At 31.2% G+C, this 15,366-nt stretch overlaps 1 protein-coding gene across 4 annotated transcripts in view; it reads right to left on the minus strand.

Moving 5' to 3' along the window:
- The window catches only part of LOC142235782 (sodium-coupled monocarboxylate transporter 2), a 406,987-nt gene extending 397,726 nt beyond the window's left edge, over nt 1-9,261 (minus strand). For 3 of the 4 annotated variants that reach the window (XM_075307217.1, XM_075307062.1, XM_075307177.1), the window contains exon 1: nt 8,967-9,261. The gene's annotated coding sequence lies outside the window, so the exon portion shown is untranslated. The remainder of the gene's footprint in view (nt 1-8,966) is intronic. The other variant, XM_075307130.1, reaches the window with a different exon arrangement.
- Between the last annotated feature and the right edge of the window lie 6,105 nt (nt 9,262-15,366).

Raw genomic sequence — 15,366 nt, forward strand, 5'->3', positions numbered from 1 at the left:
CACAATTTTTGTAGACTTCTATCACACCTATAGACTTAAAACTTAATGCCCTGGGGTGGAACACAATGTTAGTAAAAACAAGTAAGGAAAGTCTATATTATACCCTGCACCACTTTGTAGATCTAAATTTGTATATAAAGGTTTGTCCCAAATATATACATTTAAATATCACTCGATCTGGACAGAATTTGATAGACTTCTACAAAATCTATAGACTTAAAATTTAAGTCGGCTAATGCACTAGGGTGGAACACAATGTTAGTAAAAAATTATGGAAAACATTCAAATCTGAAGCAATTTTAAGGAAACTTCGCAAAAGTTTATTTATGATTTATCGCTCGATATATATGTATTAGAAGTTTAGGAAAATTAGAGTAATTTTTACAACTTTTCAACTAAGCAGTGGCGATTTTACAAGGAACATGTTGGTATTTTGACCTTTTTGTCGAAATCAGAAAAACATATATATGGGAGCTATATATAAATCTGAACCGATTTCAGCCAAATTAGGCACGCATAGCTACAATGTTATTCTACTCCCTGTGCAAAATTGCAACTAAATCGGAGTAACAAATTGGCCTCTGTGGTCATATGAGTGTAAATCGGGCGAAAGCTATATATGGGAGCTATATATAAATCTGAACCGATTTCAATCAAATTTGGCACGCATAGCTACAATGCTAAATCTACTCCCTGTGCAAAATTTCAACCAAATTGGGGCAAAACTCTGGCTATTAGAACCATATTAGTCCATATCGGGCGAAAGATATATTTGGGAGCTATATCTAAATCTGAACCGAATTCAATCAAATTTGGCACACTTAAGTGCACTAATAATTTTACTCTTAGCGCAAAATTTCAAACAAATTCGGCCAAAACTGTGGCTATTAGAACCATATTAGTCCATATCGGACGAAAGATATATATGGGAGCTATATCTAAATCTGAACTTATTTCAATCAAATTTTGCACACTTAACTGCACTACTAATTGTACTCCTAGTGCAAAATTTCAAACAAATTGGACCAAAACTCTGGCTTCTAGGACCATACTAGTCCATATCGGGCGAAAGATATATATGGGAGCTATATCTAAATCTGAATCGATTTCAACCAAATTTGGCACGCATAGCCATAATGCTAAATCTACTCCCTGTGCAAAATTTCAACCAAATTGGGCCAAAACTCTGGCTTTTAGGACCATATTAGTCCATATCGGGCGAAAGCTATATATGGGAGCTATATCTAAATCTGAACCGATTTCAAATTTTGCACACTTGACTATACTACTATTTGTACTCCTAGTGCAAAATTTCAACCAAATTCGGCCAAAAATCTGGCTTCTGGTGGCATATAAGTCCATATCGGGCGAAAGATATATATGGGAGCTATATCTATATCTGAACCGATTTCAAACAAATTTTGCACACTTGACTATACGACTAAGTGTTATGTTTGCACAAAATTTCAAGCAAATCGGTATAAAACTCTGGCTGCTGGGTCCATATTAGTGCATATCGGGCGAAAGATATATATGGGAGCTATGTCTAAATCTGAACCGATTTCTTCCAAAATCAATAGGGTTCTATTCTGACCAAATTAGGAACATGTGCCAAATTTGAAGGCGATTGGACTTAAATTACGACCTAGACTTTGATCACAAAAATGTGATCACAGACAGACGGACGGACAGAGGGACATACGGACAGATGGACAGACGGACAGATGGACATGGTTATATCGACTCAGAGACCCACCCTGAGCATTATTGCCAAAGACACCATGTGTCTATCTCGTCTCCTTCTGGGTGTTACAAACCTATGCACTAACTTATAATACCCTGTTCCACAGTGTGGGGTAGGGTATAAATATGGGAAACATTTAAATCTGTACTAATTTTGAGGCAACTTCGGAAAAGTGTATTTATGATTTATCGGTCGATAGATGTGTATTAGAATTATATAAAAATTGGAGTCATGTTTACAAGTTTTAGACTTAGCAGTGGTGATTTTATAAGGAAAATGTGGGTATCTTGGCCATTTTTTGCCCAAAAACATATATACGGAAGCTATATCTAAATCTGAACCGATTGCAACCAAATTTGACAAGCATAGCTAAAATGTTAATTCTACTCCCTGTGTAACATTTCACGTAACTCGAATTGCAACTTTGACCTCTGTGGTCATATAACGCAAAATCGGGCGAAAGATATATATGGGTGCTATATCTAAATCTGAACCGATTTCAATAAAATTTGGCATACTTGTTCTCCTTGTGCAAAATTTCAACCAAATAGGGGTAAATCTCGGGCTTCTGGGGCAATATAAGTGCATGGGAGCCACCGTGGTGCAATGGTTAGCATGCCCGCCTTGCAAACACAAGGTCGTGGGTTCGATTCCTGCTTCGACCTAACACCAAAAAGTTTTTCAGCGGTGGATTATCCCACCTCAGTAATGCTGATGACATTTCTGTGGGTTTCAAAAGCTTCTCTAAGTGGTTTCACTTCAATGTGGAACGCCGTTCGGACTCGGCTATAAAAAGGAGGTCCCTTGTCATTGAGCTTAACATGGAATCGGGCAGCACTCAGTGATAAGAGAGAAGTTCACCAATGTGGTATCACAATGGACTGAATAGTCTAAGTGAGCCTGATACATCGGGCTGCCACATAACCTAACCTAACCTAATATAAGTGCATATCGGCCGAAAGATATATATGAGAGCTATGTCTAAATCTGAACCGATTTCAATCAAATTTGGCGTACTTGACAATAGTACTAATTTCCCTCCTTGTGCAAAATTTCAAGCAAATTAGGATAAAACGGTGGCTTCTGGGGACATACAAATGCATATCGGGCGAAAGATATATGGGAGCTATGTCTAAATCTGAACAGATTTCTTCCAAAATCAATAGGGTTCTATTCGGAGCCAAAACACATACTTGTGCCAAACTTGAAGTCAATTGGAGTAAAACTGCGACCTAGACTTTGATCACAAAAATGTGTTCTCAGACAGACGGACATGGCTATGTCGACTCAGGAGCCCACCCTGAGCATTTTTGCCACAGACACCATGTGTCTATCTCTTCCCCTTCTGGGTGTTGCAAACATATGCACTAACTTATAATATCCTGTTCCACAGTGTGGCGCAGGGTATAAAAAATTGACAAAATTTTCTTTGGAAATAAAATTTTGACAACATTTTCACAGACATAAAATTTTGACATAATTTTGTATAGAACTAAAATTGTGCCAAAATTTTCTATAGAACTAAAATTTTGGCAACATTTTCGATAGAAATAAAATTTTGACAAAATGTTCTATAGACATAAAATTTTGACAAATTTTGTACAGAAATAAAATTTTGAGAAAATTTTCTAGAGAAATAAAATTTTGATAAAATTTTCTTTAGAAATAAAAATTTGACTAAACTTTCTTTAGAAATAAAATGTTGACAAAATTTGCTATAGAAATAAAATTTTCACAAAATTTTATGAAATAAAATTTTCGATAGAAATAAATTTTTGGCAAAACTTTCTATAGAATTAAAATTTTGACAACATTTTCTATAGAATAAAATTTCCACAAAATTTTTCATTGAAATAAAATTTTCACAAAATTTTCTATTGAAATAAAATTTTCACAAAATTTTCTATAGAAATAAAATGTTGATAACATATCCTATAGAAATAAAGTTTTGACAGAATTGAAGTCTGGGTAAATATTGATCCAGAGGTGCTAAATATACTCGTAAGAAGTATGCAAAAACGAATAAAAGCAGGCGGAGGTCACACAAAATAATGAGAGAAAACAAATACAACTTTTCCGCTAGAGGTCATAATTATTCTGTTAAACCTTGTTTAACAATAATATATGTGATACGCTGTATTTAGTATAAGCTATTAAGTACTAAAAGTTAATATAAATTTGGTAGTATTTTTATCTGTCAATTATTCATTAGTCATTAGCTATGACTTCTCCCTTTTATTCTGTTAAAAGAAAGGGCCCTGCCACTTTCTGCCAAGGTTTTAGTTTTCTCTTTTTTACAGAAAGTCTCATACTATTTTCTTCAATTCACATTTAATTAATATCTCTAAAACATAATATTCAAAGAATTATTTAAATTTTTTTTATTTTTGTATTCAGTAAGAAGAATGTATTTGAAACTATTAAAAAAGTTGACATCAAATGGAACAAAGTATTTTTTTTTTCTTAAAAACTCGTATTTCGTGAACAATTTTGTCAACTTTATATGATAACTAATTCACTCCAATTTACTTCAAAATTTTCCCCTAGTGTAGAATTATATTCTAGTTATGCATGACAAATTTGGTAAAAATCGGTTCAGATTTAGATATATCTCCCAAATAAAGCTTTCGCCCGATATAAATTCCTATAACCACAGAGGTCAAAGATTCACTACGAAAATATTAAAATTAAAATATTTGCAATGGTTGCCAAATTTGACCAAAATTGAATAAAATATTTCCCAGCATATTTTTTACTATTTGTAGAAGCCTATACATTTTTTTCCCAAATCGGTTCAGATTTAGGCATATGAGAATATTAACCTTTTTATATAAGGAAACCAATAAATTTTTAATATTTGATATGGTATCGAAAATTTAGATCTTGTAAGATCAATCAAGTAAGGATAATCTAAAGTTGCGGTCGGTCCCGCGAGACTTTACATTATCCTTACATGTATTAATTCTTACTGTAGTTTTAACGTATTTGAAACAAAAAAGGTTAAAATTACTCATTAATAATAGAAAAGAAGCAAGTTATAAAAAATTAAATTACAAAACTTCCTGTGTTATTAAAACAAAGAACAATTTATGGAGCAGCTTTTCTTAAGCTGTGCCTTTAATTTTTTTTTTTTGCTGTAATATGGCAACCTTTTTCACAACGCAATAAATAAAATTTTGACAAAATTTTCTATAGAAATAAAATTTTGACAAAATTTTCTATAGAAATAAAATTTTTGCAAAAATTTTTAAAGAAATAAGATTGTGACAAAAATTTCTACAGAAACAAACTTTCTGATTTCTATAGTATAAACTTTGTGACAAAATTTCTATAGAAATAAAATTTTAACAAAATTTTCTATAGAAATAACATTTTAACAAAATTTTCTATAGAAATAAAATTTTGACAAAATTTTCTATAGAAATAAAATTTTGGCGAAATTGTCTATAGAAAGAAAATGTTGACAAAATTTTCTATAGAAATAAAGTTTTGGAAAATTTTTCTATAGATATACAATTTTGACTAAATTTTCTATAGAAATAAAATTTTGAAAAAATTTTCTATAGAATTAAATTTTAACAAAATTTTCTATGGAAATAACATTTTAACAATAGAAAATTTTGACAAAATTTTCTATAGAAAAAAAAATTTTGACAAAATTTTCTATAGAAATACAAATTTGAAAATTTTTCTATAAAAAAAAATTAACAAAATTTTCTATAGAAATACAAACTTGAAAATTTTTCTATAAAAAAAAATTAACAAAATTTTCTATAGAAAATTTTCTATAGAAATAATATTTTTGCAAAAATTTTTAAAGAAATAAAATTTTGACAAAAATTTCTACAGAAACAAACTTTCTGATGAAATTTTCTATAGTATAAACTTTGTAACAAAATTTCTATAGAAATAAAATTTTAACAAAATTTTCTATAGAAAGAACATTTTAACAAAATTTTCTATAGAAATAAAATTTTGACAAAATTTTCTATAGAAATAAAATTTTGGCGAAATTGTCTATAGAAATAAAATTTTGACAAAATTTTCTATAGAAAGAAAATGTTGACAAAATTTTCTATAGAAATAAAGTTTTGAAAAATTTTTCTATAGATATACAATTTTGACTAAATTTTCTATAGAAATAAAATTTTGAAAAAATTTTCTATAGAATTAAATTTTAACAAAATTTTCTATGGAAATAACATTTTAACAATAGAAAATTTTGACAAAATTTTCTATAGAAAAAAAAAAATTGACAAAATTTTCTATAAAATACAAATTTGAAAATTTTTCTATAGAAAAAAAATTAACAAAATTTTCTATTGAAATAAAATTTAAAAAAAAATTTTCTTTAGAAATAAAATTTTGACAAAATTTTCTATAGAAATAACATTTTAACAAAATTTTCTATAGAAATAAGATTTTGACAAAATTTTCTATACACCCTCAAAAAAAATCGCCTCTCTAACATATGTTCCAAACATATTTTGCAGGAAGCACATATATTATTGGATACTGCCGAAACATTAATATGTTTGTTTTATGTGAACATATAATATGTTTGGAAGCATTTTGAGCCCAAAAATATTATATGCTTGCAAGAATTTTCCCCAAAGAAGATTGTGCTCATTCCCTAACATAATTTTCATTTCCACGAAATTTTTTAGTTCTTGGCACCTTTTTCTGTAATACAAATAATGTTGAAGAAATTATTCAATTTTATAATTTTTTTAAATTTTACCTTTCGCCTGGACGGAGAATCGAACCGAGGACCATACAGTTTGTTAGCCAACACACTACCACTGAGCTACGTAGCTGTGATAGTCACCAGTAGACAATTATCGTTATAAGTTACATTTATATAGCATAGTTTGCAGCGCCCACGAGCCCATGCAAATATAACATTATTTAACAGAAACATACATGTGTTGGCAACGTGGAGCAGTGGTTAGCATGTCTGGCGTACATGCAAAGGGTCGTTGGTTCAATCCCTGCTCCGACCAAACACCAATTTTTTTTTTAATTTACACATTTATATTTATACTATATTAATTTTTTATAATGAAACTTCGAAATGTGGGTTATTAAAGATTTACAGTCAGAAACAGTGCTTGATATAAACGAAATGGACTGAGCTTTTGGCTAAGATATTATTTTTTTATTGCAAAAATAACAATTTTGTAATAAAAAACTGGTTTTGGTATAAAAGTTTGAAATTTTGGAAGGAATTCAAAAACTCTAACAAAGGAAGAACGTGGGGTCGAGTATAAACATACATAAATAATGTTATAATATACACAAATTAAATAATAATTAGACTTAAATTAAATAATATTTAGACTTAAGCATATACAATTTTTGGCCTTATCATAAAGCAGTTTCCGAAACAACATATAAGCGGTTTCACAGAAATTGCTCTCTTTTGATTCTCTTGCTGTGTTAATTTGATATCTTTCGTCGACCCTCCCGGTTTTTATCTCTATTTCTTTCTCTATACTCTCTCTCTCTCTCTCTCTCTCTGTCGCTCTCTGAATAAAATATCACAATTCATGTCTTTAGATTTCGTGTCTTTAAAATACGAATACAAATTTTGCTTAGCATAGAAGGCGCATTTCTCTAAAATAAAGTTATTTTCCTTGTCCAAAAGTCGATAAACTTTTCAATAAAGTCATATTGTCCTTATAATTAAGTGATTTGACTTAAAAATGGGTATCTTAACATGAAAAAAAAAAAAATTATAGGCTAAGGTCAACTTGACTTTAATAATTCAGAAAAATTCTTTAAATTTAATGAAATTGTCTTTAAATTTGTTGTCTTTTTGCATCTTGACTACAAAGCAAAAAATCGTTCACATATAGGACATGTTTTTCAAAACTTTATTTTAAAGAAGTATTTTACTTCAAACATAGCATAATTTCTACTGGAAGTCGAGTCCTAATTTGGAAAATAAAGTTGCCGTTAACTCGTTTTGAAAGGACTTTGATAGCATATGAAGAAAAAAAGCTGAGAAAGCGAAACATTAAAATTTTCTTCCTAGAAGCAAGTACACAAAACCTAAATTTAAAAGAGAATTGTGTCTTAAAAGTATCCTTACTTGTATTCTCCGCTTCTTTGGTTCGGAATCAATACCAAATTTTTTAAAGTAAAGACAAAAGCTTTGGAACCGAGTATGTTTTTTTTTTGAGTGTGCTTTTCGACTAAAACAGTCTTTACATTCAATAAAATCGTGTTTTTGACTATGACTTTAACAAAATCGAGATTTTCTTCCCGCATGAACTTGTCTGTTTTGCCAAATTTGTAAAAGACTATCATTTTGTTAAAGACTTTCTCAAAATATTAAAATATTTGGTCAAAACTATTGTACCATAAATCTGATATTGGCTCAAAAATGTCTACACAAAGGTACTAAATCATTCGCGGGGGTACTACGGTACTGAACTGGGTGAAAAAGTATTGAAAAAAGTACTATAGTACTGCATTTTCCATTCCTGGCTAGTATTAGTAAACATTTCTGTTGCGGCTTTTTACCATAGAGTAATTATATTACCGTGATCAAATATAGAAAAATTAATCAATTTATCGTTGAAATAGATATTTCAATATTTTATTTCTATAGAAAATTTTGTCAAAATTTTATTTCTATACAAAATTTTGTCAAAATTTTATTTCTATACAAAATTTTGTCAAAAATTTTTTTTTCAATCGATTTTATATAATTGAACACTTTAAAATATTGTAAGCTAATGACGATGACGACAAAGACACGCGAGTTTGGTTTAGAAGACAAAAAACACTTATTTACTATAAAAATACTTTTTATATCCAAGACGCTTGCAGATAGAATACAAATCGATATTAAGATAAACACAAAAAAAATCTATAAAATATTTTTATTTTGACAATTGATTAACACGGAGATAACATTTTAACACTTTCTCATTGATCATGATCATATGGCTGTTGAAACGAGCCATCCCCGATGGGCGGAAGAGCATTAAATAACAACAACAGCAATGATGTTTGACAATTGTGATTCATTATTTGACAGCTATTTTTGTCGATAGTAACATTCTTATAATGGCATTGATTATGTTGACGTTGATCACAATGGTAATTGGGCATAGCATTTTTATGATTTTATATTTTATAATATCACATATTAGTTAATTTTCAAATTATTTTAAGAAATTATTATAGACCAAAAACACCTTGCAATTTATACCTTTATAACCAGCCACCTGCTTGCTTTTCAAAATAATTTTTTTATGTAAAATTTTCACATCACTATTATATAAATTTATTTTTAACACATTTATTTTTCTAATAATCACCTTTAATTAGTACACTTGTTAATTATTACAGTTAATAGCTAATTGTCATTTCGTTTACTCTTCAAAAATATTCTTTTCTTTTGGTTCTTTATTTTTTTTTTCAACTTCTCACTAAACTCTAACCCGTTTTCTTAAACCGCGCGTTACTCGTTCCGTTTTCGGCAAAGGTTCATATCCGACTATCCTCAACGCTGTAAGGTTTTTCGTTTTGATTTCTTTTTTTATTTCTGTGCTTCTGTTTTGTTTTCTTTCGCATTTGTTTATTTTTTTTTTTGTATTTTTTTGCATGTCCACTACTCTGATATGCTCACTCACTCGTTTACTTATTCTCTCATATGGATATTCTGAGATGCATTTCGTCGTAGTGATTTTTTTATTTACCTATAATCAACGATGCATTTCGTCGTTTATCAAATGACGACCACAACAACGACCACAACAACAATGACGATGTAGTAGACGACAACGTTTACGGAAGCGCAACAACATAAACGAATGTAACAAAGATGATCCTCGTTCAGTGTTAACATAGCCTGTGGGTACACAGTGGGTGTTTTTGTTTTATACAGTAATGTAACGACTGTAAGCTTACATGAGATATAAGAAGAGAGATGCTAATACAAAAATTTAGCAAAACACCATGCCTTTTGGGAATTTGTACGAAAAACTTTTATAAGAAAACTATAAACAACTATATTTCTTATACGAAAATTTGGTTATGCCACGAAGAATATTTTGTATTCGTTTTCAATTCATTTCTATTAATTTGGTAATTTTGATTATATGTGAAATAAAACAAGCCGAATCGGAAGAAATACAGATAATGAAGACTATAAGTAAGCAAAGCAAAGAATAAAACTCAATTCATTTCAAAAGATTCTATGGCCTACTGAATAACGAAATTTGCAATAACGAATCGAATTCAATTGATGCATTTGAGGCGTCGCCAAAAAACTAGTGAAAATGTTCTTTTTGTATCAGGAAGTTATTGAAAATTGGCGCAGAAGCGATAAATGTAACATGGGCTTGTTATCACAATTGCCACTCGGACCAAAAATAATCTACCAAAATTTAAATAACATTTTAACAAAAATCGATCAAATTAAAAAAAAAAATAATTTTAAGTTTTCTTCGAAAGATATGTTTCAATTTTTTATTTCAGATTTTTTTTTCAGTATTTGCGATTTTATATATTATGATCTTTCCTATTAGAGACAATTTTTTGAGTGTATAAATATATGCTTTGAATTGTAAATGTGTCGAATTTTAAAGGTTTTAACAATTTTAGCTTGCACGAACAAGGGACGTTACAACTTCTACAAAAAAGGAAAACTTACTCAAAATAGACTTTGATAGCATGACCGAAACACGAAAATTAAAATTTTTAAGAATATTGAATTTACGGAAAATTTTGTCAAAGTTTTTATACCCTCCACCATAGGATGGGGGTATAATAACTTTGCCATTCCGTTTGTAACACATCGAAATATTGCTCTAAGACCCCATAAAGTATATATATTCTGGGTCGTGGTGAAATTTTGAGTCGATCTGAGCATGTCCGTCCGTCCGCCCGTCCGTCTGTTGAAATCACGCTAACTTCCGAACGAAACAAGCTATCGACTTGAAACTTGGCACAAGTAGTTGTTATTGATGTAGGTCGAATGGTATTGCAAATGGGCCATATCGGTCCACTTTTACGTATAGCCCCCATATAAACGGACCCCCAAATTTGGCTTGCAGACCCTCTAAGAGAAGCAATATTCATCCGATCCGGCCGAAATTTGGTACATGGTGTTAGTATATGGTCTTTAACAACCTTGCAAAAATTGGTCCACATCGGTCCATAATTACATATAGCCCCCATATAAACCGATCCCCCGATTTGGCTTGCGGAGCTTCTAAGAAAAGCAAATTTCATCCGATCCGGCTGAAATTTGGTATATGGTGTTAGTATATGGTCTCTAATGACGGTGCAAAAATTGGTCCACATCGGTACATAATTATATATAGCCTCCATATAAACCGATCACCGATTTGACCTCCGAAGCATCTTGGAAGACCAAAATTCATCTGTTCAGTTGAAATTTGGTACGTGGTGTTAATATATGACCTCAAACACCCATGCAAAAATTGGTCGAAATCGGTCAATAATTATATATAGGCCCCATATAAACCAATCCCCAGATTTGACCTCCTGAACCCCTTGGAAGAGCAAAATTCATCCGATTCGGTTGAAATTTCGTATGTGATGTTAGTATATGGTATCCACCAACCATGCAGTTCATATCAGTCCATAATTATATATAGCCCCCATATAAACCGATCCCCAGATTTGACCTCCGGTGCCTTTTGGAGAAGCAAAATGCATCCGATCTGGTTGAAATTTGGTACGTGGTGGTAGTATATGATATATGATATTTAACAACCATGCCAAAAGTGGTCCATATTAGCCCATAATCATACATGGCCCCCATATAAACCGATACCCGAGATTTGGTTTTGAAGCCTCTTGGAGGAGCAAATTTCATCCGAGTCAGTTGAAATTTGTTACATTGTGCTAGTATATGACCGTTAACAACCATGCCTAACAAGGTCCATATCGGTCTATAGTTATATATAGCCCTGAGATAAATCGATCCCCAATCACACAAAAATTGGTCCATATCAAGTTTTAATTTTATACAGGCCCCATATAACCGACCCCCATATTTCAATTCTGGCTCTCTGCGTACCGTGCAAAAAGTCCATATCGATTCGTAATTATTTGTAGTCTTAACTATACATAACTTTTTGTCTAATATATACCACGTATGGACTAACTCACAATTAAGAAATCGATGTTAAGAAGTTTAAAGATACCACAACCCAAGTAATTCGCTTGTGGATGACAGTCTTTGGTAGAAGTTTCTATGGAATCCATGGTGGAGGGTACATAAGATTCGGCCTGGCCGAACTTACGGCCGTATATACTTGTTTTTTTCTATAGAAAATTTTTGCAGAAAATGTTGTCAAAATTTTATTTCTATAGAAAATTTTGTCAAAACATTTCTTTTTTAGATTTTTAGATTTTCTCAAACTATTATTTCTACAGAAAATTTTTTAAAAATTTTATTTCTATAGCAAAGTTTGTTAATTTTTTTCTATAGAAAATTTTGCAAAAATTTTATTTCTATAGAAATTTTCTAAAAATTTTATTTCTATAGAAAATTTTGTCAAAATTTTATTTCTATAGAAAATTGTGTCAAAATTCTATTTCTATAGAATTTTTTTTTAAGTTTTTTTTTCTATAGCATTTTTTATAAATTTATCTATAGTCAATTTTTTAAAATTTTTATTTCTATAGAAAATTTTGTCAAAATTAAAATTTTTTTTTATACCCACCACCCTAGAATGGTGATGGGGGTATAATAAGTTTACATTCCGTTTGTAACACATCGAAATATCGATTTCCGACTATATAAAATATATATATTCTTGATCAGGGAGAAATGCTAAGACGATATAAGCATGACCGTCTGTCTGTCTGTTGTAATCACGCTACTGCCTTCAATAATGGCGCTATCGTCCTGAAAATTAGCACAGGTTCGTTTTTTGTTTGCAGGCAGATCAAGTTCAAAGATGGGCTACATCGGTCAAAGTTTCGATATAGTCCCCATATAAACCTACCTCCCGATTTGGGGTCTTCGGCTTATAAAAACCGTAGTTTTTATCCAATTTGCCTGAAATTGGAAATCTAGAGGTATTTTAGGATCATAAAAAGGTGTGCCGAAAATGGTGCCTATCGATCCATGTTTTGGTATAGTCCCCATATAGACCGATCTCCCGGTTTTTCTTCCTGGGCGCCTAGAAACTGTATTTTCTATCCGATTTACCTTAAATTTGAAATCTAGTGGTATTTTAGGACCATAAGTTAGTGGGTAGAAAATGGTGTGTATCGGTCCATGGTTTGGTATAGCCCCCATATAGACTGATCTCCCGACTTTAGTTCTTGGGCTTCTAGAAACTGTAACTACTAACCCTATTTACCTAAACTTTTAAATCTAGAAGTATTTTATGACCACAAATAGGTGTGCCTAAATTGGGTTGCATCGGTCCATGTTTTGGTATAGCCCCCATATAGACCGATCTCCCGATTTTATTCCCGGGGCGTCTAGAAACTATATTTTCTATCCGATTTGCATAAAATTAAAAATCTAGAAGTATTTTAAGATCACAAATAGGTGTATCGCAAATGGGGTGTATCGGTCCATGTTTTGGTATAGCCCCCTTATAGACCGATCTTCCGATTTTACTTCGTGGGCTTCTAGAAACTGTATTTACTATCCGATTTGCCTTAAAATGGAAATGTGAAGGTATTTTGGGACCATAAAGAGTTGTGTCGCAAATGGTCCGAATCGGTCTATAGTTTGGTATAGCCCCCATATAGACCGATCTCCCGACTTTAGTTCTTGGGCTTCTAAAAACTGTAGTTTTTATCCAATTTGCCTGAAATTGGAAATCTAGAGGTATTTTAGGACCATAAAAAGGTGTGCCGAAAATGGTGCCTATCGGTCTATGTTTTGGTATAGCCCCCATATAGACCGATCTCCCGGTTTTTCTTCCTGGGTGTCTAGAATTCGTAGTTTTTACCCAATTTGTCTGAAATTGGAATTCTAGAAGTATTTGAGGACCATTAAGAGGTGTGTCGAAAATGGTGAGTATTGGTCCATGTATTGGTATAGCCCCCGTACAGACCTTCCTCCCGAATTTATTTCTAGATCTTCTAGAATACGGCTAACCTTGGGCTTCTAGAAACCGTAGTTTTTATCCACTTTGCCCGAAAATGTAAATATACTGGTATTTTAGATCCTCAAAAATCAGTATCGCATTTATTTTTACCGGTCCATTTGGTAAGGCATCGATGCACCCAAAGAAAAACTATTTTCCTCCGGAAATAAATTTTAGACAAACGAAATTCCTTTCCTTTCGTATAAAGCATTTTCGTTTAGAGCAAATTAATCTGAATTTTTGATACGCGATTCAAGGATTGTCTCTAAAATTTTTGTCAAAATTATAAATTAATGGTTCTTCAAGCTCGAGGTCTTTTTAAAATATTTTATTTATTATTCCCAATATTTCGCGATTACGATATTGAATCGCTTCCTCAGGGGTCTACAATAGATTTATAGAAATTACATTTCATAAATATCACAGTATTAAACATTTAATAATTTAAAGAAGTGTAAATCTTAATTACTTTTAGTTAATAATCTCAAATGGTATTATAGGATAATATAATTATAAAAAAAATCGGACAGACATATCAAAGAAAACTTTGATTGTCTAAAATTTCTTTCCTCAAAAAAGAAAACTTTTCTTTCAGGGTATAGCAGGCGCTCTGATCATGAAAATTGCTTTAAACTGAAACTAAAATTTCCAGATTTTACTATTCGTCATCATTTAAATAATGGCGGAAAAAGTCTACAGATTTAAGATTTCAAATCAAGGCGTTATTTCATCAATTACACGATATGTTTATGATTTTTCTAAAACTCAAAAAAATGGTTCTTATAAATCCAGAATCTCTTCTAGTCTTCATAGGTAGAATCTTTAAAGTTTTTCTTCGGGAAGCCTACTGGTTGAACTGATCTGCTTGGGAGAATATCTGTCATCAAACCCTTGAAATTTTATATATGATCAAGTAACCCGCTTCCAAATAAACATGCAGCCGAAAAGGATTTTGCCATAATCAATTTGACAAACATAGCTTTTCTTTTCTTGTATATTTCAGTAATGAAAAATTATATTTCAGTAATGAAAAAATTCTCTATCCCATTTATCAAAACACAGACTTGAATGAACTCAAAATGACTTGAACATTCATTCCTTCGCCCATTCATTCGTTCATGTGAACCCGCGCCTTAGGCAACAAACAACCAGCACGAAGATCATTTGGATGTCTTCGTTTAATTGCAATTTATGCATACTTATTCGTTATTCTTTCTGTAATTAATTTTGTCCAATTTGTTATTTTTTGTTTTCTTTCATTTAAATATGAAACGCTATTGTGACAGAAGCTCATAATACCTATCTACGTCATTGCACTTGACCAAAAGCAATTACAAAACTCATATAAGACCTTCACGTCACACAAGAAACAAAAAACACAACAGCAACAACAAGAAAGGTTCGTTACAACGCACAGTGATTTTAAAACTTATTATGGGAAGATGGACTTTTCGAATTGAATAATTGATCCGCTCTATGTCAAGAACAAAAATCGTTGTGGCAACCTGTTGCATATTAAATTTG

This window comes from Haematobia irritans, chromosome 1 (assembly GCF_050003625.1).
Source record: "Haematobia irritans isolate KBUSLIRL chromosome 1, ASM5000362v1, whole genome shotgun sequence".
NCBI lineage: Eukaryota > Metazoa > Arthropoda > Insecta > Diptera > Muscidae > Haematobia > Haematobia irritans.